This window comes from Vanessa cardui, chromosome 4, assembly GCF_905220365.1.
Source record: "Vanessa cardui chromosome 4, ilVanCard2.1, whole genome shotgun sequence".
Lineage (NCBI taxonomy): Eukaryota > Metazoa > Arthropoda > Insecta > Lepidoptera > Nymphalidae > Vanessa > Vanessa cardui.
This window is the reverse complement of record NC_061126.1, coordinates 2,909,580-2,935,238: the sequence shown is the minus strand read 5'-3', so window position 1 is coordinate 2,935,238 and position 25,659 is coordinate 2,909,580. Positions and strand designations below refer to the sequence as shown.

The 25,659-nt window shown below is 32.6% G+C and overlaps 1 protein-coding gene across 7 annotated transcripts in view; it reads right to left on the bottom strand.

Annotated features, from left to right (window-relative positions):
• LOC124544496 (SH3 and multiple ankyrin repeat domains protein 3) overlaps positions 1–21,357 on the bottom strand; it is a 210,386-nt gene extending 189,029 nt beyond the window's left edge. For all 7 annotated transcript variants that reach the window (XR_006967538.1, XM_047123079.1, XM_047123081.1 and 4 more), the window contains exon 1: positions 21,177–21,357. The gene's annotated coding sequence lies outside the window, so the exon portion shown is untranslated. The remainder of the gene's footprint in view (positions 1–21,176) is intronic.
• Positions 21,358–25,659: the final 4,302 nt, after the last annotated feature.

The window sequence follows — 25,659 nt, the reverse complement described above, 5'->3', positions numbered from 1 at the left end:
CGTCATAAATACCGTGTACCGTTTAAAAATGGTAAGTTTTCGATTGTAACTTTAATTTGGATTATTTGAATAGAACAATGTTATTGTGATTTCATAAAACATTAGATGATATAATTAAAAAAGAGTAATTATTTTACTCGACCGTCCTTTTAAGCTTTTAAATTTTACAGAATGAGCATTATTACGTATTTTAAGACTATTCAATAATATTCTAGCATGATTGACCAACAAATATAAATAAACAAACAAAAAAGCTTACACATTAATAATATAAATGTAGTGCATATAAGACTTATCTTTATCGCTTCAGTCTTCTCTATATATGTAGATACTTCTACTAGCAGTATATTCCATTACAAGAACTTTTACACGTTCCTTCAATAGTCTAACTGAATCTTCGAAGCGTAGCTACTTAGACTTAGTAGTTTTTTGAGCGAGGCGTTTCTAGTGAACGCCTCCTCATTTATAATTATAGATTTCAAATATACAGAAATACCAATGATATAATACGAGTTTTATTTAGTTTGTGTCCGATGTCATTCTAAGAATCGGTAAGCGTATCCTTGTTTTGACTACAAAACAAACATTTGCGATATTGGAGCCGAGGCTTCTCAAAACACAGTTGTTTGTGAGTTGAGCTTTGTACAAACAGAATGTATTACTTATATTTCTACCTTTAAATATGATGCAAAACACTTAACGGCTCTCATTAAAATATGTATTGGGGGATACTCTTTTGAGGGACATACCCTATGCGGGGAACGTAGGAGGTGGCAATTAAAAAATAAAGCAATTACTCGAAAATGCATTTGAACGTGTATGGAAATACCAAATTTGATGCAAGCAATTCTTTATTTAAGTGTCCAGCATAATCAATATCATTAGTATATGCTTTTTGGAGTGTAACTTAGGGGGCGATTCGTTAATCGATCGTTGGACGCGATTTGAGAGTTAAATCTTAAGGACGTGTAAAGAAGAATGATGTGTACTACGATAGATTAAGATACTATCGCACATGTCCGCTGTACATACTCGTATACGTCTCAGACGCTTCATAATTTGTACGCTATATTAATATCGCAATATCTTATATATTAATGGCGACAGCTGAACATAAAAATCGATCATGGTCTCATTTTGATGAGCTCCAGCAGATAAATGTGCGGAAATTTAAAGAGGATTCTTGATTGATATTTACAAAATTGTAACAGTTTAACAAAAAAAAAATTTTAGTTACTACCACTGTATATAAAAAAACATTTAAAAAAGAGGTTTTATCATTTTGGCGCCAAATGAAGACGAAATTCCATATTTTTATTTGAATAAACGGAAAGTTTCGCGAGTGACTAAATTTATAATAGTATTATGAATGCCTTTTGTCAAACCATTTAAATGTAACACAACAATGAACCATTCATATCTCATTTCCACCCACGTCAAAGATGAAGTCTAATATCATAAAATACTGTCAATGGGTTTCGTCTGGGGTCAACTGTATCTATGGTGACAGCACAGTAAACATTGACAAAGCACGTCGATTCACTGGTTTGAAAAATGCATTGGGGAAAACTAACATCGCTTTAATATTTTACAATCTCGTGACGTCACTTCTATGGCGATATCATTTTTTGACAATCTCATTTTAGGGGTGAATATTATACAACATATGCTTTGTTGTCGTAGTCGTGCATGAATCCTGCAAAGTTGGCTAATCTTTGAAATTCGATTAGGAGAACTTCATACATTCATGTGTCTAATTTCATCGAAATCTGCCGCATGTGCATTCCACCGACCCGCATTGGTGGAATGTGTTCCAAATCCTCTCCTTAATGGCAGAGGAGGCCTCATCTCAGCAGTGGGAAATGTACAGGCTGTTACTTTTCATCATCTCTGACTTATTAGGGGACAGCACATTGTATTTCCGTTCGAGGGTTTTGATCTTTCGCTACCATTAGTAATAAACTGTTTAAATATTCGTTGATATTATTGTGACAAAAATACCCTCAGTCATTATTACTAAACGTATTTCGTTCCAATGTGAATATCACTATTTAAATCTTAAAGATATCTATTCCATCTTCTCAACGCAGTCTATATTAGTATTCACCGCCTTGTCGACACTTATCACGCAACTCAACGCATCCGATGCACGAAGAGATTTCAACGACAGATATTTCAAGGAATAAATATCAATATTATAATATTCACGTTTTTATCGTTAAAATGCTTTTTTTATTATTAAAACGCAATGATGTACGCGTAAGTATGTCCGTGGCATTATGCATTAATAGCATGTATAGCTTCACCAGCAGAGTATCCGATTCTAGAAAGGGAAACGAGTTGATGTTTATGCTTTCATTGTGTGTAGATGTTATTATGATTTAATAATAAACTTAAGTAGGTATTTAACAAAGACAACGGACTCGAAACTTGCTACTTGCTCGTTTAATAGGGTTTTGCGTCTGAAACGTTTACGCACACAAATTCGATCTTGAAATTTTGCTTTCTACTTAAAACAATTTTGATACATTCCCATCATTAAAAACTACGTTATGTTTAATCCTTATAAAATATATAAGAGCATTTGTGTTTCTATACTTTGAATTAATTCGGTTATTAGTTTTGGTTCTCTCGAACATGAATAAAAAAAAATACTATTTATTATATAGTATCGTAAAAGGGATTAAAATTGGTGTGATTTTTTAATTTCACTTTCTGAGCGTAATTTAAAAAAATGTGTTACTACACATTTAGTACTTAATGTTGTTAAAGTATCTATAGGATTTCTTGGTGGTAGGGCTTTGTGCAATCCCGTCTGGGTAGGTACCACCCACTCATCAGTTATTCTACCGCCAAATAACAGTACTCAGTATTGTTGTTTTCCGGTTTGAAGGGTGAGTGAGCCAGTGTAATTACAGGCACAAAGGACGTAACATCTTAGTTTCCAAGGTTGGTGGCACATTGACGATATAAGGAATAGTTAATATTTCTTTCAGCGTCATTGTCTATGGGTATTGGTGATCACTTAGCATCGGGTGGTCCATATGCTCGTCCGCCAACCTATACCATAAAACAAAACAGGAACAAACCCAGTAAGTTACTAAAAAGTCCTTTTATATATTAGTAACTTACTAAGTTTTGGTTACCATCCCGCTACTTTAATAAGGGTTGGCATACACATGGTTGGTAAAATTTTATTAAAATTAGACACATATTTTTTTAAAACGTTTACCTTCATCAACGAACACAAGATAAAACGTAAACATAACAGAAATTAAGCATATGAAAATTAAGTAATGCTTGCATGGAATTGAACCCACGATCATCGTCGTAGATACAAGCATACGTTTCATTATGGTGAAATATCTTTATCTCACGGGCTATTAAAAAGCTATTCACAATACTTTCCAGTATTCCAAAATCCATTACATATAATAACAACTATTAAAATTGTAATAAAAGTCATAGCAAGAAATTAAAAGTGTCCTAGGGCTTATCAGAATGCAAGTCACTGAGACCACCAATCAACGCGCATCCTTGCCTCCTGAGGCTAGCACGACCTGCATACTAAACAACATTGACGCTACACAATTATAGTCTTTACACTATGAACATAAGGTTTAAAATGAATGTTTGATAGTCTTAAGATTAATTTGAGCGGTTAAAACTGTAGCTCTTATTGTCATTTAAATAAAGATCAAAATAAAAGCGACGGAGCAGATGCCGCCGGTTAGTGCATTGCTCCTGGACACATCAATGCATTTAAAATGTCTACGAGATTTGAATTCGCGTGATGAGATGTTGCTTTTTATTCACGGGCGTCCTTCGTGTTTATTTTTATGACGTAACTTTAATAACATTTGAGTTATTTCGTTATGTGTTCGTGTATTGCTTAATACGATTATGATATTAAGAGGTTAACTTCGGTGCTCTGTAATGAACTAATGAGACGTTTCTTTCTTGTAGAAACTATATATCGAATCAGCCTTTGTAGCTTCAATGTTTAATTGTTATTAGTAATATTTGTGAGGCGGAAATGAAAACAAAATGTTTAACAATTTAGTTAAAGTGCGTTAGATTGTGTACAATACACAAAAGATCCAAATAAAATATAATGTATGCCTGTAATTTCTAAGTCACTTCTTTTTATTAAGTGGACTTAATCTCTATTTGAAACGAAACTGTTTGTCTATTTTTCTAGGTTAGCTAATCGTTAAACGACTAAAATAAAGTTCTATTAAAATAGGTGTGATGAGGTTCTGTTTACTCTCTATTTCATTCAAATTGCAAATAATAATAATGCAAATAAAAATAAATGCAATCGAATAACGCGATCAAAAAATATATGTTTACTTAAATGTTTATTAAAAGCAGGTAACGCTGCGCGTCACAACTATTATTTTAAAAAATAGTAGTATTACGTTTTATAATATCGTAAAGAGATTATTCGAGCGATCACAACAGCAATTCGAAGTGTAATAAATATTTATTCGATTCGCAATAGAGACGTATAAAAATGTTACATTTATAGTTATGTCAGTTAAGTTCAAAGGTTATATAAAATTATCGTTTATTGCATTTTGTACTATGGAAAATATCGTGAATTTAAAAAAAATGTTTGGAAGCGAATTATCTCTAAGGCCTTAGTTCTATTCCTATCTTGAAATAACCCATTGATTTTTTATTACTTTCGCGACATAAATCAAGTAAGAAAGGATTATTGGAAATTTCTAGTTCAAGTAAGAATGTAACTTTGTATGAATTTTAAAATCAGCTTCATCGAATCTTCGTATGCAGTTCTCAGTATACTTACAGCATCATTTTTTTTATGGTGTAGGTTGGCGGACGAGCATATGGGCCACCTGATGGTAAGTGGTCACCATCACCCATAGACAATGACGCTGTAAGAAATATTAACTATTCCTTACATCGTCAATGTGCCAATAACCTTGGGAACTAAGATGTTATGCCTGTAGTTACACTGGCTCACTCACCCTTCAAACCGGAACACAACAATACTGAGTACTGTTATTTGGCGGTAGAATAACTGGTGAACCTACCCAGACGGGCTTGCACGAAGCCCTACCACCATTTGTTGTTATACTCTATTCAATTAATGCTTGACTTGTGTAGGTACTCGGTAGCTCATTACTTTTCTAAATCTTAACGTTGTTACACGGAGTTATTTAATCATTGTGTTAAGTATTAGAATTACATACTTAAAAAATTATTACGCCTAAATGTGAGATTGAAATCATTGAATAAAATGTAAAGCCGAGTCTACAAAGAATAAATGTTATTGAAACAATCTAATGCTCAGATAAAATTTAATAAAATTCTTGAGAAAAAATTTGAAATCCGTGACGTTTTTAAAAACTGCTAGTCAGTTCGGTATCCTCGAAAACTAAAGGCCAGATCAGACTGTGCATATTAATAATAATTAAATAAATAGATGAAATTACAAGCATTTCAGTAATATTAACAGGTTTAGTTTTTTTACATCTATTAAGTAACTAATTCATTTTAAGTATTCTCATCGAAATTTTAAATTAATAGTCTTAATTACCGTTATGTGAAACAGCCTTAAGCTAAATATCCAAGCGCGATTGATGAGTTTTTAATCGATTTAATAAGCATGCAGTCAATTATTTTTGGTTTAAAATTAAAAAAAAGTATAACAAAACAACATAAAAACTAATCATTGTATCTTTGCCGCGTGTTCTGGTTATACTATAAACAATTTTTTTTAACCTTATTATCCGTTAAGGACATGGTTTAAAACTTATTCCAAAATTTCCAATACGAATAGCGGATACATGTATTTTTTATTTCAACGTTTCATTAGTACATACTGTTTGTTGTAATCTTTTAATAACTTTTTAGTAACAGCATCTCCTCTCCCTGTGAAGAGATGATTTGGAACGTATTCCAACACGCTGTTCCAATGGGGGTTGGTGGAATACACATGTGGCAAAATTTCTATAAATTTATACACACAAATTAAGAACTGGGCCATCTCGTCTCCATTTTTAGTAATAATAGTACGAAATAATGACGATGCTTGCTACAAATACTCCCGGCGATCTTCAAATATTAAACTGTTTTACTAACTCTCGTCTATAAAACAGTCTCCAATTATGAAAATACCGTTGCCATATAAAAAGTTTCATAAATAAATCTATGATACATTAAAAACATGTGTTTCAGTTATAAGGATTTTAATGCCTTCAAGCTAAATTGAATTCTATCATATACGAGCAGGGATCGAATTTCATTACGTAGTGTTGAGTCCATTTATGAAATTCATTAATCACTTAATATAATGGCCGTATCTGCGAGGGATAACAATAATGCAACCTTTAGCGACTGACCCCTCCAAGGGTACACGTGATACATTTCATCGAAAGGTACAATCAGAAACAAAAGTGAGTAAGCATTAAATTTTCGATAAATATTATATATCAGCCTCCTGGGCCAAGTGCGCTAGCTTCGACAATAATGTATATAACTGAGTGAGTAAAATGCACCTGAGTGTAATTTTAAAGAAGAAATCTATAATGTTTTTCTTTCAACTGGTTTCGTAATATTTAAGAAATAATAATAATTCATAATTACGATGAAAACATGTGCTGTATAAACTACGATAGTCAGTCGTGAAGACAAGTATTTAAAGAATCTTTGTAATGCCCATACTTTTAAATTTTTGAAATATTTTAATATGCCTCGGGATGGATAATTATTGCCACAGTAATTAGTAATTTCTACGAAGCTGCTTTGTATTTTCTTCTCACAACTGCAATTAGTTTTAATTAAATTCTAAAGTACTGGCCTAGACGGGTTAGTTGTTTAGAATTTTATTGCACCGAGCTTAAGGGAGTCACTAATAGTGAACACTATTCTAAATTCCGACGTCGATGTGCAACCATTTTTAATTTAAAGGCAAGCAGTTGTTGCTAAACTACAAGTTTATTATTAAATTTTCAAGCACAATGCGAACCGTTTAGAGGTATTTTCTAAATCTTGTAAGTGGAATCTATATTACATTATCTGTTGACTTCCAAGCAGGATGTACTAATTTAAATAATTTTATTTAACTAACTTGACTTTGTATTTTTTAAATGTTGAAAAAGAGAAACCACTGAGTTTCTTGCCGTTTCTTCTCGGTAGAATCTACTTTCCGAACCGGTGGTAGCTTCACTTATTTGTAAAAGACGATTCAAAAGTGCTTGTAAAAGCCTACTTGAATAAAGTTTATTTTGATTTTGATTAATTAAACGTACAAAATAATACATACAATATTATTTTTATATATAATATTATATTAGTACATAACTAGCAATAAGGCTTTTTTGTTAGGTAATTTGACTGACAATAGAACCGCCTGATAGAAAATGGTCTAAACTGTTCATTGACCTTATAAAGAAATATTAACAATTCGTTACATTGCTCATTCGCCATGAGCCTTGGGAACTTGTGATATTTTTTCATTGGCTGGTTAACACACCCTTTAAACCGGATGACGTCAATAATAAGTAAGTTTTAGGTAGGTAATAGAATATATAATAAGTCTGTAGTATCCAAAAAGATGGGTATGTACGAAGCCTCACCTGCAGGTATTAATTTATCTACAAGTAGAATACAAGGCATTTTAATAGCTGATAAGGGACAAAGCGGATTAAATGATCCATACAGATGTAAAAATAAAAAGTATTATTTACCTTTCATAAAATTTAATTTTTTTTAGATTTTCCAAACAACATTTTTATAATAAATATTTTTGTTAACCCTTCTGTTAGTGATTGTACTCATATTTGCAACAATGTTACGGTGTGATGGCTTTGTCGATGTATTACGATAAATAGCTTACTACAGTTTATATGAAAAGACTATATTTTTAAATTATTTTCATCACTGTACATAATCTAATAGAAAAGTGATAGATATCTGCAATTTATGTATCTATCTTCACTTAATGTACTTGAAAGGATTTCTTTAAATGCACCGAATTAAAGATTCACTTCGCAAACTAATAAAACATTTACAAGTATATTTTCGAGTCTTTAGAAAAATATATATACAGGGTTATTGGTAACTCGACGTATATCCGTTTGGAGGTGATAGGGGTGACTATTTGCAATAATCTTAACCCCCATATGTATAATCTAAAAGGGAACCGTTTTTGAGTTATCACATTTTTTAACTTTTTTCAAGAATGACAAAAATGCAACTTCAAAAATTTATTTTAAAAAAAGTATCATTTAAAATCTATTTTTTTCTTTTGTTTTATAAAACCGATTAAACACTGGATATTTGTCAATATTTAAACAATAAATATCGGTCCAAATTTAAAAATGCAAGACAGAAAACAAATTTATTTCAATAATTTTTGATTTTTTTCCTCAAAAATGCCTTAAAAACTGAAAAAATCTTTATGGAATTATTTTAAAAACATAACCGTTTTCTTAGCTTTTCAAAACTGTATAAAAAAAGGAAATTATTTCAAATCAATCGAAATAAAATCACCAGAAAGGACGCTGGTGGACATTCGTATTCGAACATGAACGAATTCATACTAAAGGACGCTTTTTAAAATCCTCACAAAATTAACTAAATATATATATATATATGTACTTACTAGTAAACTGACATACTACATAGTCACCCCTATCCTCCTAACGGATATACGTCGAGTTACCAATAACCCTGTATAATGTAGAAAACATTAAAAATGTAACAAACAATGACAGTTTAGCCCAAACAACAGAAAAATCAGATATTTAAAAGTAAATAACATTTTTTTATAGTTTACGTTAAACTGAAATATATGTACTGCCATAATATTCTTATTTTTCTATATATAATTTCCAATTTGAAAAGTTTTCCATGAAGTTGTAAACGATAATATCTAGAAACGCATAAGCATCGTCTCGATCGATCATAACCGGCAATTTCGAAGCGAAGTTATTTATTATAACAATAAAGGGAGTCGAGACTTCAAAGATCAAGAAGATAAATTATAGCATGTGTGTTGCGCGCCGGGACGCCCGCGGACTAATGTTACTACCTCTTTGAATTAGTAGATTGTAAAAAAACAAAACTAAATATGATTTCTATGTAAGTTTTACTTACCAAACTTCTTTTAACCGGTTCGAACCAGAAATATGTACAGATACAATAATATAACAATATATTTTTTTATTAAGAATAAGTGCAATTTATGCTTTTAAGTGATTACATATAGTGCTCCAATTTTGCTTAAAATTTGTCTTTTGCCTGGAGACGACAAATAGTAAAAGGGCTCATTATTGAAACGATCGAATTAATTGACGGTGAGTAACTAATAGAATTGTTGTTTCACAGAGTGTATTTTCATGATTTTAAGTAAGTTTAACCAATACTTTAGATTTATCATTTCCGAATTTAAATGCTAGAAGATCAAAAACATCTCTCACTCTTTCATTTGTAGTTGGCGTTACGCTGTATAAATGTAAATGGATTCCAGATATTTTAAGCTTTGGTGATTTACCCATCACGCTATTCCACTTCTGATGGAAAAATATGGCAAAAATGTCCATTTCACGAGTACATATAAGTTCGCTCTCGAAATTGGTGTTTGCTCCGAATTGAAACTTCGATTTCCTATTAGCAACAACATGATACAGCTTCAGGCTTAAACAGCATTAATTTTACAAAAAATAACAGTAACAGCCTGTAAATTTCCCACTGCTGGGCTAAGGCGGTCTCTCCCAGTAAACACAAATTAAGCACATATATATAGTGGTGCTTGCCTGTATTTGAACCCGAAATCATCGGTTAAGATACACGCGTTCTAACCACTGGGCCCTCTCAGAAATTTAACCAAAATATTTCAAAAGAGAACTTTGTATAGTGAGCATGGGTACCCCTTAAAGATATGTATATATCAAGTAGACGCAAGACGAAAAAAGATATATAAGTAAATAAGAGGTGTAGCATTAAGGAACATATATCATTGACTATGCACAGCATTGCACCATGTAATATAAACATATATCATGGTGCTTACAACATACACAGTTTTTCAGTCATTAGACATCACTTTAGAAACTAAAATTACCCGTGTTTCAAGCTATTTTCTTGGTGGTAGGGCTTTGTGCAAGCCCGTCTGGGTAGGTACCACCCACTCATCAGTTATTCTACCGCCAAATAACAGTATTCAGTATTAATGTCTTCCGGTTTGAAGGGTGAGTGAGCCAGTGTAACTACAAGCACAAGGGACGTAACATCTTAGTTCCCTAGGTTGGTGGCACATTGACGATGTAAGGAATAGTTAATATTTCTTATAGCTTCATTGTCTATGGGTGATGGTGACCACTTACCCTGATGGTAAGTGGCCTATATGCTCGTCCGCCAGCCTATATCATAAAAAATATTTAAAAAAACCGTATCAAAATTCGTAGAGCGTTTATAAAGATCTAAGCATACATAGAGTACTTTGCTTTATACTATGTAATGGTAGTGATAATGATAACGCTATATTAACGATAATATTATAAAAATAAATTAGTTATGTTATAAGAAATAAAAAACGCTGCACTTATATTAACAAAAAAGTAAAAACGATTCCATTTAAAATGAAACTTTAAATGCAAATACTTTTTTGGTTCTATTTCCATTGCAGGGAATAACTTTGCAAATTCAATAGACCGTGTACGTAAGCTCGTTTGTATTGTGACTTGCGCCAGTAACTTATCCAACATTGTGTTTAAAGTCTGGAAATTGTGAGAGGCGGCGACTTTTAATTATTTCTGAACTATAGCTAAGATTTTAATGAGTGTAAAAGCTTCACCTCAATATTTATGAAACCAAAAATTAACGTTTTATGGTCGACGCAACATTTAAAATTAAGTTAAATGTTGAAATAAATATTTTATTTTTATCACGTAGCTGTTTAGTACTTCGAGTGTAGATAATCTTTTCGTATCTTCTTATCTCGTTATTTTTAAATCTTGATACAGGGTATTTTCTTCCGTTTTAACAAAAGCAAGCGGCTTCACTATTCTATTTTTGGGTGTTAGATGTTAGATCTTGCAACCTTACCTGTATTCTGAAAACAGACAACAAAACGAATATGCAATATTAGTAAAGAGTCGTTTGATTTGTTATTTAATTAACAAGAATTTGTCTTGTAAATGTTGATAAAGTTATGTTAATGCTATATTAATTCTGTAAGTATTGACGAATCTTTAGGAGCAAAAGTTACATTCTTGCTAAAAATATTACTAACAAATCAGAAATGAAAAACGTACTCGTTTGATCGATTGATTAATGAATAAGAATTTTCCAAATACGATCGCGGTTTTATTCAATACGATACGAAGACCGATCGACCTAAATACCTAATTAAAAATATGTTATATGTATTCTCGGCATTAAAAACAATAAAATTAAAATTCATACACCATAACCGTAGCTGTATTAGGAAATGTAGCGGTTACTTGTAGCAAAATATCCCCTGTTAGAGCAAAAACCCTGTAACGATACAACGCGGGCCCTTTATCTTAACTATTAAGATAGTAGACATAAAACGTTACAGTCATTACTTTATCGCGTTATTCTTTATAGGGCAATAAGCCATCAATAAACGCGTGAAATCCCCGCTAGTACAAGATAGCATCCCACGAAGCACCAGCGGCAAGAGTTGTTCAGACTTAATTCGTTTTCAGAAAGTTTAAAATACTTTAAGTTCGGATTTCAGACCTCCTAATTCAAAACGATTGGTAAAAGCTGAGAATATGTTTGAATTAGTTTATTTATTTAAGTTGACTAATAATTATTTTACAAATTTATATATTTTTTTTTAATTGTCAGTATAAAAATAATATTAATTAAGCTATGCACTTATGACTCTTCATGTAACTTCACGTAAAACGCTATCGGATAGTACAATGTATTTATCAATAGTTTCATTGTAGCTAGGTTTGTAAAAAAAGTTTATATCTATCCTAAAAAGATCTGAGTGGGTATAAGAAGTGATAAGATATTCTAGAATCCTTAAATTAATTAAACTAATCTTAAACACCTAGGTTGCACCTAATGTTTCATTTACACGAACTTCACACTACATTTCTACGGTTTGAGAAAAATAATTTTGGTATATCTTTTTTCTGTCACTCCACTAAATTATTTAAAAGATGTTCAAAGAAAACTTGATTTAATGTTGGGTCAATAGTGTTCGCCAAATTACACAACATTATTCAGAAATACTCTATACAAATAATACAAATGTCTGTAATCGTGGGTCCTAAATGATAAAGCATTAATTTTTTTCAAAAGAAATATTCTTAAAGAAAACGTCTTTGGTAAAAATTAAAACATTTTTTTGTACATATATTTCATAAATAATGGAGATAGATTGCATGCTACATACTGAAGGGATGACTTGAAGAGCGACTTGACTTCAGGACCTTAATAATTAAATTTCTTTTATGTATCTATTATTTATCTTGAATCTACAGGTACAGGAAGAAATATTTTTACAATTCTACCAGAAGCATAATTAGGTAATTCCAAGGCATCAAACGTACAATAATAATAATAATAATAAGCATTTATTTCAGATTATTAACCCATACACAAACAAAACAATTAATGTGTTAGTAACAAAAATAAATAAACCATTTTTTTTTTACATTTTCCGCTTTTCTTACAAAGGAATATCGTGCAAAATGTTAGCGATTTGTGGGATTTAAAGAGGTTTAAGAAATAAATCAAGCTGCAAAACCATTTATAACAAACACTTGACGGCCAATAGGCTATACGTCTAGATTAAAGTGATGTTCGAAGAACGGAATGGGTGGGACGAAGATGTAAATTAGAATGAGAAGTATTATACTAGTATTAATATACAAGTATACATAATTCAGAAAGGGATGCACTTTTTCGTATAAGTCGTATTTTTACCGCAAGAATTAATATTTTGGGCATAACTTTATGCCTGAGAAAAATTGATGATATTAAGATGATAACATTTCAATTTGATTTGTTAGCGAAATTTTGACAGTACTTGTGATATTATTTTAACAAATTGTATTAGGTTAAAAAATAATAAAAAGCCACTACTTTAGAAGTTTGGACATTTTAAAGTGTTGCCCTTTTGCATTAATACTACATGTTTTATTCCTAAATAAATATATTTGTTATTTTTAATATAATGTCCAAATGAAATATAGCCGAAGAACGCATATTCAAATTCGGGCAAGCACCAAAGCTATAATGGAGACAAACATCGTGAGACATCTTGCAAATACCTCAACCCACACTGCAGCAACCGATAGTATAACCTCCACACCTCCTTACTACAGGGAATAGGCCCAACAAAGGCCAAAGCAATATATATTGATTACGTCAGTAATAACAAAGATTTAATTTAGTTCTACAAAAAGCTGATATTGACTACTTTAGATTCAAAGCCTTCATCATCCACACACTCCAAAGATATATGCTCACTCGCTGTAACAGCTTTTGCTCCGTAACTGAATCCTAATGACCGTATAATGAGTTTTTTCCTCGTCTTTCTGCAACCCTTACTTAGAAATCTGATTCTAGAAACGATTAGATGCCTTAATAGCTTACGGGACGGGCACGTGATGGTTTATTTTAAAATAATTCCCACTTTTTAATGCAGAAACCTTTTTTTATATTTTTTCAATGCCCAGTGTCAGCCTTATGATAACTTTAATTATGAGAGTATGTAATTTTGATGTTTTAATTATTTACGAGACGAGAGTATTTTTAAATAATCGCCATCTTTCAATGCATTAAACTTTTTTTTTAAATATATTTTACTATGTAAACGTGAATAAAATTAATGTATGAAATAAAGTCAAATGTTATTCATCGAAAATAAATATAACGTCACATTTAAACTAGCAGTCCTTAATATTGGTAACTCAACTAAAATATTTAACATAAAAATAGGCATAAAACGTAAACAATATTATCGAAAACAGTAATGAATCATTATGATTTGTAAATCATTATCTCACGATAACCCTTTACGCAAACCCCTACATAAAATTAAAACGAGAAAATTGAAATATTCCACAATGGGTGCAAGAGTTTCTCATAAACAAATCCCTTAATCTAACGAAACACCCGCATCCCGTTGGATTATCATCCGTATCCACAGTAGACGTAATTAGCATAACTTACCCTAATCTCGTCCCGACGAGCCGTGTCGTGCGCGTCTCGTGGCCATCGCTATTAAGTAATTTTCAATAATAAGCGCGCCGCCACACGGCGCTTCCAAATAACAGGCAAGACTTTATAACCCAATTTTATATTTTATTTTTTCAGAGACCTCTGATTCGCACGATTCGTTAATAGTTTATTTTTACAAAAAATAAAAAAGCCTTTCAATGATTCCTCTTAACGCTATCATTAATACACACATATCATTATCATTAAATAGTAAAAAACAAAGTAGCTTACCGCTGTCTGTCTCTGTGTATGTATGCTTAGATCTTTAAAATTACGCAACGGATTTTGATGTGGCTTTTTTTAATAGATACATTGATTGAAGAGAAAGGTTTCTATGTATAATTCATGCACAATATATTGGAGAAACAATAATAAATTTAGAAGTTATAAAGTGATGTCTTTAATCTTTTTTTCGCTTTAATTGCACCCGTGCGAAGTCGGTGCGGGTCGCTAGTGTATATATAAGATTTCATTCAACATCAATGAACGATTATGTTCACAAGATCGAAACCACAGCAAGTAACCCCTACTAAATACAAGGATCTGTAAATTAAAGTGAATAGAAGGAGCAAGGGTACGCATAATTTGCGATCCGAATTCCGTACCAAATTTTGGAGAAACGCTCTCATGTGCGCATGCGTAGATCCACCCCACAGTACATTCACCTTTGCGTTAGAGGGACGCGGCTGAAGGTCGCAAAACATAGCAATGAATTCTTTATGTTTTCTTTTCTATTCAGTACTAATAATTGGTAGTTAGTTCATGTCCTATTGTTAAGGACAAACGTTGCCATAGAATTGCATATTTAAAAAGGTATCTGAACTGAGAATTATTTATTTAAATACAAAGTCTTTCTTTTTATTGAACACGATTCATGGTAATTCAATATACCTACATTATATAAAAACTCCATAAATATAACTAGTACATATTATTTATTTTATCAAGAACAACTAACGATTAGTAACACAGATTTGCCTAATATTTTTTTTATTGTATTATGTTATCTCTAGACAAAATATCTGTATATGTTTTAAAGCATAATTCATGTATAAAATGTGTTTTAACCCGAGTTCGCGTAGAGTTCTCATTTGTGTATAGGTATTTATAATTAACATCTGAAAAAGGTTTTATGCCGCGGATTATAAGCGAGTTAAATTTGAACAATATCCATAAATTAATTTACACATGTAAAATGTGTGTATAAAAAAATAAGTTGTTGTTGTTTATATAAAAATATTGTAAAGTAAATAAATTTGACATCACCATTATGCATAATGACTACAAAAGTACAGTAACGATCTGTTAATGTATACTCCTTGGTAAAGGCATCCCTTTGAGGGGAGAGTTTGGAGCAATCTCACAACGTTCCAATACGAGTTCATGGATACACGTGTAACAGAATTTCGTGGAAATTAGAGACATGCAGGTTTCCTCACGATGTTTTCCTTAAGCACGAGATTAATTAACAATACAAATAAAGCACTTATATATACACGAGTATAATATAAAACATTTATATACAATATGTTTAGTTCCGCCCACGGTCGGACCAAACCAATTACAACTTTTATCACTTTCATACTTATTATATAGTAGAAGGACCTGATGGAAAGTGACTACACCGCCCATGGACATCCGCAACCTTGCTTGGGTTTGAATTGCCGGCCTTTAAAAAATAAGTATGCTCTTTTCTTGAAGGTTCCCTACTCGTATAGGTTAGAAAAAACCGCCGGTAAAAGTTGGTTCCACAGAGTGGTTGTGCGAGGCAGAATATGTCTTCAAAATCGAACTCTCGTAGATTGGAAGAAAGTTGAAATTATGACGAGATGTCCAAATGTGAAAAAAATCTTAGTAAAATCATATTACTTGGGATTCCATCTTAAAATGACAAAGTTTCATCTTTGAATTCATAAGTTCATTGACCTATTCTTTGAGCGTCCCTGAACAATATCAAGTCAAATAACTCAGATTCACTTTATTTATAATTACATAATAATATTCGCAAGCCTACCGGTAACATACGCTCTGACATATTACTCCTGTCACTTTTCACGCCGTACTTCCGCTTCGGTTTTTCCGGTCAGGCATCACGTGACACATGAAGAAATTAATGAAATGATAACTTAGAATTACTCAAACCTTTGTCAGTTTACGCCCAGAAGGCGTTAAATGACGTACTATGGAATAGTGAAGATCTCTCAGAGAGTTAAAAGTCCTAGCGGTAATGATCTTGTTTTCTACTGTATCTAGTAATTATAATTTTTCATTTTCTGATATGTACTTATATTTGTGTATATTCATTCAAGTCATCATCAACTTAAATTAAGCCTTATCTAAATTGACGACCTCCGTGGTCGAGTGGTGTGTACACCGGTTTTCATGGGTACGCCACTTGGGTTCGATTCTCGGCCGAGTCAATGTAGATTACCATTAGTATTCTATATTGTCTTGGGTCTGGGTGTTTGTGGTACCGTCGTTACTTCTGATTTCCATAGAACAAGTGCTTCAGCTACCTACATTGTGATCAGAGTTATGTATGTGATGTTGTCTCATATTTAAACTTTTTAAACTTTTAAATAAGGTACTGATATTTTTGAACCATGGGCCAACTTAGGCAATTTTAATATTCTGCGACATATATGTCTGTAACGAGGAGTTTGGTATGAACTTGTTACAGGCATTCTCTTATTCAAAGTATAAGTCTAATCGTTCACATTTGTATCCTTCCTTCGATATTCCCAGAAAAATAACTTTTTTAATCCGCTGTCATGTGTTCTACGTCATACTGACGTCGCCAGTAAGTGCGATAAAAAATAAATAAATCCTAATTAAACTTTTTGACGCTTCGACGTATAGGTATTGTACGAAACAACTTAGGTGTAGCATCGGCAAAATTCATAAAACCAATCACTTGCGAATCGCTATCTCAAATTATCAATATTTATTTCTGACGTGAATATGATTTTTACACAAACTTAATAACTTGTTATATCATATATGACAATTTGACACGTCGACATGGTTGAATTGACACGAGAATCTATAGCGACGAATAGCGTCGAATGGCGCGATAGGGAGCTATTTCTGTTGGTTGTGTGAATCGGCAGTAATCGCTTTCATTGTATTTTCCGATGCTACATCCACGTTGTGTCATACTATACATTCATATAATATTATAAATGTTAACTTTTCTTTTTGTTCATCGGTTTCGAGCCAAAGTTTCTTACTCGAAGGTGATTACCGTATCATGCCTAAGCACATAAAGCCATACTTCTTACATCTTTGTTCGAAAGAATCAACGAATATCATCATAATTATGTATAAATATTCGCCTTTTTGTATGCATACAAATTCGAATACGTAAAGCCTAAATATACATTTATACACATATATTGTGAGCCCTTTTTCTATCCTTTTTATATTTGAGAATATCTTTTTATATTCAAACAAATTTTCAGAGCATATTCTTTTATCGGATTAAATTCGGAAAGTTTCGGAGGCAAATTACGTTGTCTTGGGACAAAAAAAAAGTTATGATACTCGGAGCAGACAAATGGATGAAAAATTGTGTTTGTAGAACATGATGGAATAAAAAAGAACATTGCTTGAACATTATATAAGCTTTTTACACCAACACAACTGGTTCACACACACACAAATATATATAATATTTGTTTTATATATACGGAAGGGCTTTGTGAAAGGCCGTTTGGGGGGTACGACCCACTAATCAGATATTCTAGCGCCGAACAACAAAACTCAATATTGTTGTGTTCGCTTTTGAAGGATAAGTGAGCCAGTGTAACTACAGGCACAAAGGACATTTAAGCTTCTAAGTTTGGTGACGCATTGGCTATCTAATAATTGAACATTTCTTACAGAGTCAATATATGGGCGGTGGCGACCACTTCCCATTAGGTGGCCTAATTGGCCCTCCCTGCTATATCATAAAAGAAAAACATTTACCAAGAAGAAATAGCTACAATTAATATTCTAATATTATTATTTATGGTTTATATGGAGTAAATAATTAATAACGATAAGTCAGTGGCTACTGGGCACCACTGAGGTTGTACATGGTTTATTAATGGTTATAATTCATCTCGTGCTCAGCGTTGACGGGAAACGTCATTAGGAAACCAGTATGTGTCATATGAAATTATGCCATGTCAAAAGCGCTCATAGCATGAAGTAGCGTAGCAGCCTTCGCAAAAGAAACCTTTGTTAGGCAGAAAGATATTTGAAGACTATATTTAAATAATAATCAATACTGATGTTATAAATGTAAATATATGTATTTATTTGTGTTTATAATTCGTCTTGTGCTCGGCGGTGAAGGAAAACATCGTGAGGAAACCTGCATGTGTCTAATTTCATCGAAATTCTGCCACATCTGCATTCCACCAACCCGCATTGGAACAGCGTGGTGGAATATGTTTCATACCCTCTCCTTAATGGAAGAGGAGGCCTTAATCCAGCAGTGGGAAATTTACTGTTAAAAATGTAAATCTGTCTGTAACCTCTTCTCGATCACCTGAACCGATTTTGATGATATTTAGTATGGAGATTTTGAGTCCGAGGGAAGTACATAGGCTATTTTTTATCACTTTTTGTATGAGTAAAACATAGATTGATGGTTAGTGTATTATGGGTAAAATTATAAGCGGGTAAAGTTGCATTTTCAGCGTGTTAATTATAAAGAGCAATTTTTGACTACCATACGGCATTTGTACGACACTCGAAAACGACTTAATGTCGTTTTAATAATATTAAAATCTTAATTTGGGAGGAAATAACGCGCCAACCGTCTGTGATTCCAAATCCATAATGCCCGCCATGTATGATCGTGTAATTCAGAATCTGCTGTTTTGGCAGCCAAAGATCACCCTTATGAAAGCGTGATGGGGCAGACGTGACGCTTTAGTGGGCTCCAATTTTGTTATATACAACCCTCTCCCTATCAGAGATACGCAACCCGCATCACGGTCAAAATACTATGTAAAAACAAGTAAATAAAAAGTATCCTCCAATACCAGCGGCGAATGGCACAGTTACAAAAATTAAAATATGTACATTCATAAAATCTTGTATCTGAAATATTTTTAAACGATGGAAATAATAAAAAAATAATTTTCATTTTTTTTTTGTAGAGATACTAAAAAATTTAAACTTCGGTATTATTTCTGCAATAACATAAATTAAATGAGCTCATAAGAATTATATAATGTTTGTGAAACATTAGATTTGTCATAATTTCAAGAAATTTAACCCAAATAATCGTCCCCATAATTGTGAAAATGGCGAATCGAATTTATAAAAATCGTAATAACCTCGCAATGATCATATTTCTCTCTTCGGTTATAAAATAATTGCAACATTTGATTCAATTTAAATTAACTATACACCTAAATATTTATTTATTCGATTGCAAGAATTTATTATTAATTTGTATTTTTTTTTCTTAAGTAATAGAAATCTGTTTAAGAAATAGTAAATCCAGTTTGATCTTATTTATTTGTCTGTTTTGTTTTGTATTTCTGTTAAGCACGAAATAGTTTAATGAAATAAAACTATATACTATAAATTTATTGAAGTACATATAGTTTATTATTATTATACTCGTATATAATTTATGATGTACCTTTAACAAACCGCGTAATAAAGGTTTATTTTTTAAATATGCGTTTAATACAAGACGGATCTTTTACAAACTTCCGCAACTAAACAATGAGAATATAAAAAAATGCTATTCATAGCGACTACAATAACTTTGAAAAGCGCTGGATATACCGAGTTTCTGAGAGCAAACTTCCTTTTCAGTGTAATAGGTGTAGCGTAGACTAACTATTTCTGAAATATTACTTGTACATTTATGTTACTTTCCGCAAATATTTATAATAAAAATATAAAACATTATAGGTACTAATCACAAAAACGATTAAAAAATAATTCCCAATTAATTCTGTGGAATATTTTATTATAGCTTAGAAGGGTTTAAGGTTCGCTGAGGAGCGTTAGACATATAACGCAATACAATAAAAAGCTTTCTATGTTGAAAGAAAGAGAAAAAAACGAACAAAAAATATCAACTTCTTTCGTCATTGTTGTTTTAATCACAGGATAGTGTGACAACTACTTTAACAAAGGATAGACTTTAAAACAGTCTAATCTGGGTCTAATCCCTAATCTAGACTACAGCATCCCTACCATTAACATAACTTCTCCATTTAAATCCTCGTATAAAAATTATTCAAAATGTTTTATCCCATTAAGGCTATAATTACAATATTATAGTAGATCACAGTCGAATTCTCAAAATTAAAATCCTATACCATTCATACATACGATCCACAGGCAAAAAGGACATATACTTATAATATGTATTTTATATAACACAAAAACACGCAAACTACACTTAGGCAGCGATATTTAATTGGATAAACTATCGCTTTATCTCCGACACATGGGCAAAGGCTCCGTTAATTACATAAAGGTTATTGAGCGAGCATTCGTTGGCAAAGGTCCTAGACTTACTTCGAGAGCATTTCTCCAAACAAAGTGACATATGAACGAAAATTTAAGTAAGCAAACTTATATTAATAACTAGACAACAGACAATCAAGGTATAGTATAGTATATTCAAATAGGTCTCGTGTCTAAGGTCGATTGAAGATGTAAATCCAAGAGATTCGGATCATTACGCATCGTGTTTTCCTGTTTACCATATTGTATCGTGCAATGATATAACCACACAAATGTATACAAGTACAATTACAAAGTACAGCCTTCCTCTACCTCCTGTTCGTATTATCTAAATACAATATGCCCGTCGAGGCTCTTTCTTCTGTGCCGCTGAACACAATACATAGACGCAATATTGAGCAACCCCTGTTAGTTTAGGTCCTGCTATTTACATACAAATTTTCACTCACCCCCCAATATAACAGGCTCCGATTCAAGTGTAAAATTCACCACAGATTCATACAGAACACATCACGTTTGTTACATAACACTTCAGCCAGTGTGTATAAAACTTCGATGCATCAAATTTGAGTATTTATTTTCGTTTCCAATAGGTTCTATTGTAGGCGCGAACAGTCGCGCGCGAATCAGACCAGCGACTGGCCGGTATCGAGCGAGCGGCCGCCACTCCCCCGCGCCTCTCTAAACCAATTTATAATACATACGGCGACGCAGCATCCCTACCGATACACCCCATTCGAATCTCAACCTTGTGTCGTTAGCGTAGAATGCAAATTTCATTAGAACGCTATTGCCGCAGAGGCAAAAACATCGGTAGTTTTTACAGAATCGCGAAGGGTGCGAATTGTACGTATTCGGTTTCCGACATTCATAATTGAAATCAACTCTGAATGCAAAGAAGCAATAACATGCATCCTCTGTGCCTAATAACGTAAATCGTTTTCATTATAATAATTTTTAGAATATATGATTTTTGTAAGATTTCATTTGAATTATAACATATAAAATTGAAATTTCATACAGTATAACGTATATATGATAGCTTAGAACACATAAAGACTTATATGTTAGGTAGGTTAAGCGAATTTTTACTCCGCTGGTAAGCTATTTGGCAAATGTTCAAGATTCATCGCTGCATATTGTGGCCCGTTCGAAATTGATTGCTGAGTTGCACTCGAGCGACTTTTGCCAAATTTATTGTGACTTGTATTTAATGTTTCGAAATAAGGTTATAGCGTTTGCGTTGATAATTATACAGATACACATATGAGTAAGGCATTCAAGGTTCTAGATATAGCCAACGATATATTGTTTTTCCCCTTTAGTGTCCAATCTGAATACCTTTTCTACACGCTTTAATTTAAGAGAAATCCCCGTTCTCAAACATATTCAAACCGTGAACATTATCCACACACATGCACGCACGCACACACACACATACAAACGGTGGTAGATAATCTAGCTGGGTGCCATCCACTTATCACTTATTCTTCCGCTAAACAGCATACTCAGTATTGTTATGTTCCGATTTGTAGGGTGAGTGAATCAGTATAGCGACGCAACGGCGATGGATTGGTTAATATTTCTTGCAGCACCACGTCTAATTACCACTTACAATTTGTTTGCCCGTTGTCACACCAGAATATAAAGTAAGTACTAACAAATATTGGACAACATCACATACATTACCCTGATTGATACCAATGAAAGTAGCTAAAGCACTTGTGTTATGGAAAATCAGAAGTAACGCCCACAACACCCAGACCCAAGACAATATTGGAAAGTAATGAACTTTTTCTACATCGATTCGGCCGAATGGCGGATTCGAACCCAGGACCTCGGAGTGGTGTACCCATGAAGACCTGTATACACATTACTCGACCACGGAGAAAAAAGACAAAACTCTAAAAAAAAGGTCACAAGATAATATTTTAAAAATCTAAAACCTTTTTCTGTAGTTTTAAAAACTACTTCATTTAACCAATACAAATCTATGAAATCGCATAAAAAGAAATATAAATTTAACTTAGTTGCACAACTTCTGAAAGTCAATTCTCGCCGAAGCGCGATCCTTCGTCACTTTTTTCCCCTAAGCACTGTCCATGACATAGCCTTTGAAGGTATTACGGGGGATAAAATCTTTAGAAAACAAATTTAACATTTCATTCCTTTAAATTTAGGTGACTACCGTTGTAGATAAGATTTTTTATTTTTAATTAAAATTTTATCTGCATGAATTATTATTAATCAAAGCCGTCCGTCTTTCGCACGAGTCGAATATAGATTAAATATAATATGAAAGACAAACATTATGGCAATTATTTTGGTTTTTTTTTCAGACAAATGAAAAACGAGCAGGAGGCTCACCTGATGGAAAGTGATTACCACCACCGATGAACATCTGCAACACCGGGGGGCTTGCAGGTGCGTAGCCGGGTTTTAAGGAAGGAGTACGCTCTTTTTTTAAAGTACCCAAAACGGGTCGGTTCGGAAAAACTGCCAGCGAAAGCTGGTTCCACAAAGTGGTTGTGTGAGGCAGAAAATGTCTTCAAAATCGCGCTGTTCTCGATTTTCAGACGTCCAGTTGGTGCGGTTGCAGCTTCGAAGCTAATATAACACATCACATAAAACAATCGGTTGAATAATTAAGGAATTATTTTTTATTTCTAAAAGAACGTCGAAGAACAACAATGTGCGTTTGTTATGAAATTGTAAACGTTCATTTTTTATTTAAGTATTAAGAAATTACGTCTTTTGACAAATGAAGTTTGTTTTAAGTTCTAAAATTAAGCAAGACACAAATAATAATTATGACGAAAAAATTATATTTTTATTTGAAATAATATTAGTAAATTTGTAAATAAAAAGCTCACCCAGGTTAATTAAAATTAAAATATGAATTCGTTGAGTGTTCAAACAAAGATAAATAGGGACGAAAAAAATTATTCTGTTCTCGTAAGTCTAGATAATAAGGATTCCACTCCAATGCTAAGATCTTAATCTCATTCCAACAACCCGTATCAGATTACAAATATACTAACTAAGTGACATATCTGCATCTCTCTCTGTTATTGCCTTTTAACTATTGTCGGAGAAAGACAAAGCATACTCGTAATAACATGTAACAATTGTTTTCTACACATATTCACTTGTCCTATTCATTGAACTCGTAAGCCGGTATTTAAGTATGTTTTATGAAGACTTCCTTCCTCAAAAGACAGGTCAGAGATTTAGTTCAATTAATATTATTATAACTAAAGGTAATAAAAATGTAAGGCTGAATTGATAGAAAAATTGTCAAAACGTCAAACCTTTTTACCAAAAAAAATTTAACGATGCTTACAAAATCGGTGCTGATTAAAAAATAATTATTTGTATCGGTTCAATTTTTGCTTCGTATACGTGAATGACTTTACTAATTTAAATAAATTAAAAAATCCATTAAAATGGACCACTTTTGAAATTAGTAATTAACCAAAATAAAACTTAAAAATTGTAAAACGATAATATTCATATTATTTTTTGTTATAATTAGTATTTGAAATTAAAAATAATATAGCGTAAAAATTGTAAAACGATAATATTCACAATATATTTTTTTTATAATTAGTATATAAATAAAATCGTATAAGCAAAATAATTCTATCTTTATAAATAAATTTGTAGGAAGCATTTTTAGATTGAATTAATTGTGCTTTTACACTGAAACGTATCAGTTTACACTCGAAAAAAACAACATCAACCTTAATGGCTTACAATACAATTCATTTTCGAATGATCAAAGAGAAAGGGTTAAAAGCTACGTGATCTACGGTTACCGTCTTTTTGCCTAATTAAAAATACAATTCGATGTGTTCGAAGGTACTTTTTTGTAAAACAATACGTGCTGTATTGAAAAAGGAGGCGAAAATCGATATTGTTTGTTGTTTTTACTGAGGATTTCTTGTTTTTTCTGATTTAAAAATAGAGATACATTTATTCGGACATAAAAATAGTAAATTTGATCAGGGGGTTATTCTACTAACTCATAACGATTATAATATGTTCACACATCAATATATCAATATACTCTGTCGCAAAGAAGCAATACTTGGTATGAAGGGTGAGTGGGCCAGTATAACAGACGCTGGGGGAATTATATCTTAGTTCCCAAGGCTGCTGACGCATTGGCGGAGTAAGGGTAGTAGGGCTTTGTGCAAGCCCGTCTGGGTAGGTATCACCCACTCACCAGTTATTCTACCGCCAAATAACAGTACTCAGTATTGTTATGTTCCGGTTTGAAGGGTGACTGAGCCAGTGTAAATACAGGCAAGAGGACACAAAATCTTAGTTCCCGAGGTTGGTGGTACATTGACGATGTAAGGAATGGTTAATATTTCTTACAGCGTCATTGTCTATGGGTGATGGTGACCACTTACCATCAGGTGGCCCATATGCTCTTCCGCCAACCTATACCATAAAAAAGGAATAATTAATATTTCTAAGAGCGCTAATGTCTATCGGTGGTGGTGACCACTTAATATCAGGTGATGTGGCAGACCACCTACCTAAAAAAAAACAAAAAAACTGTTTCCCGTACTATTGCACCTTCGAATACGCATAAAAATAAACTTAAGCTCAATCCATATTACTATCGGTCCGATTACATTTAAATTCAACTTCGACTGATAGGCAACGAACTGGATCGTTGTGTTAGTATACGGAATCGGTTAAACGGCAATTTATTACTAGAATTGGCGTCAAATATGCTCTCCTGGAAGAACTGACGTCGGGTATCACTCGTGAAATGTTGCGAACCGATAAGGCGTTACGCTATTTTGATACGCGTATCTTCTAAATGTTATATTTGTTATATGTCGCATGTCACTTTGCGATATTCTAGGATCGTGTTCTGCGGTGAGTTTCGAGTTTCCCTTACGATCCTTACAAAGA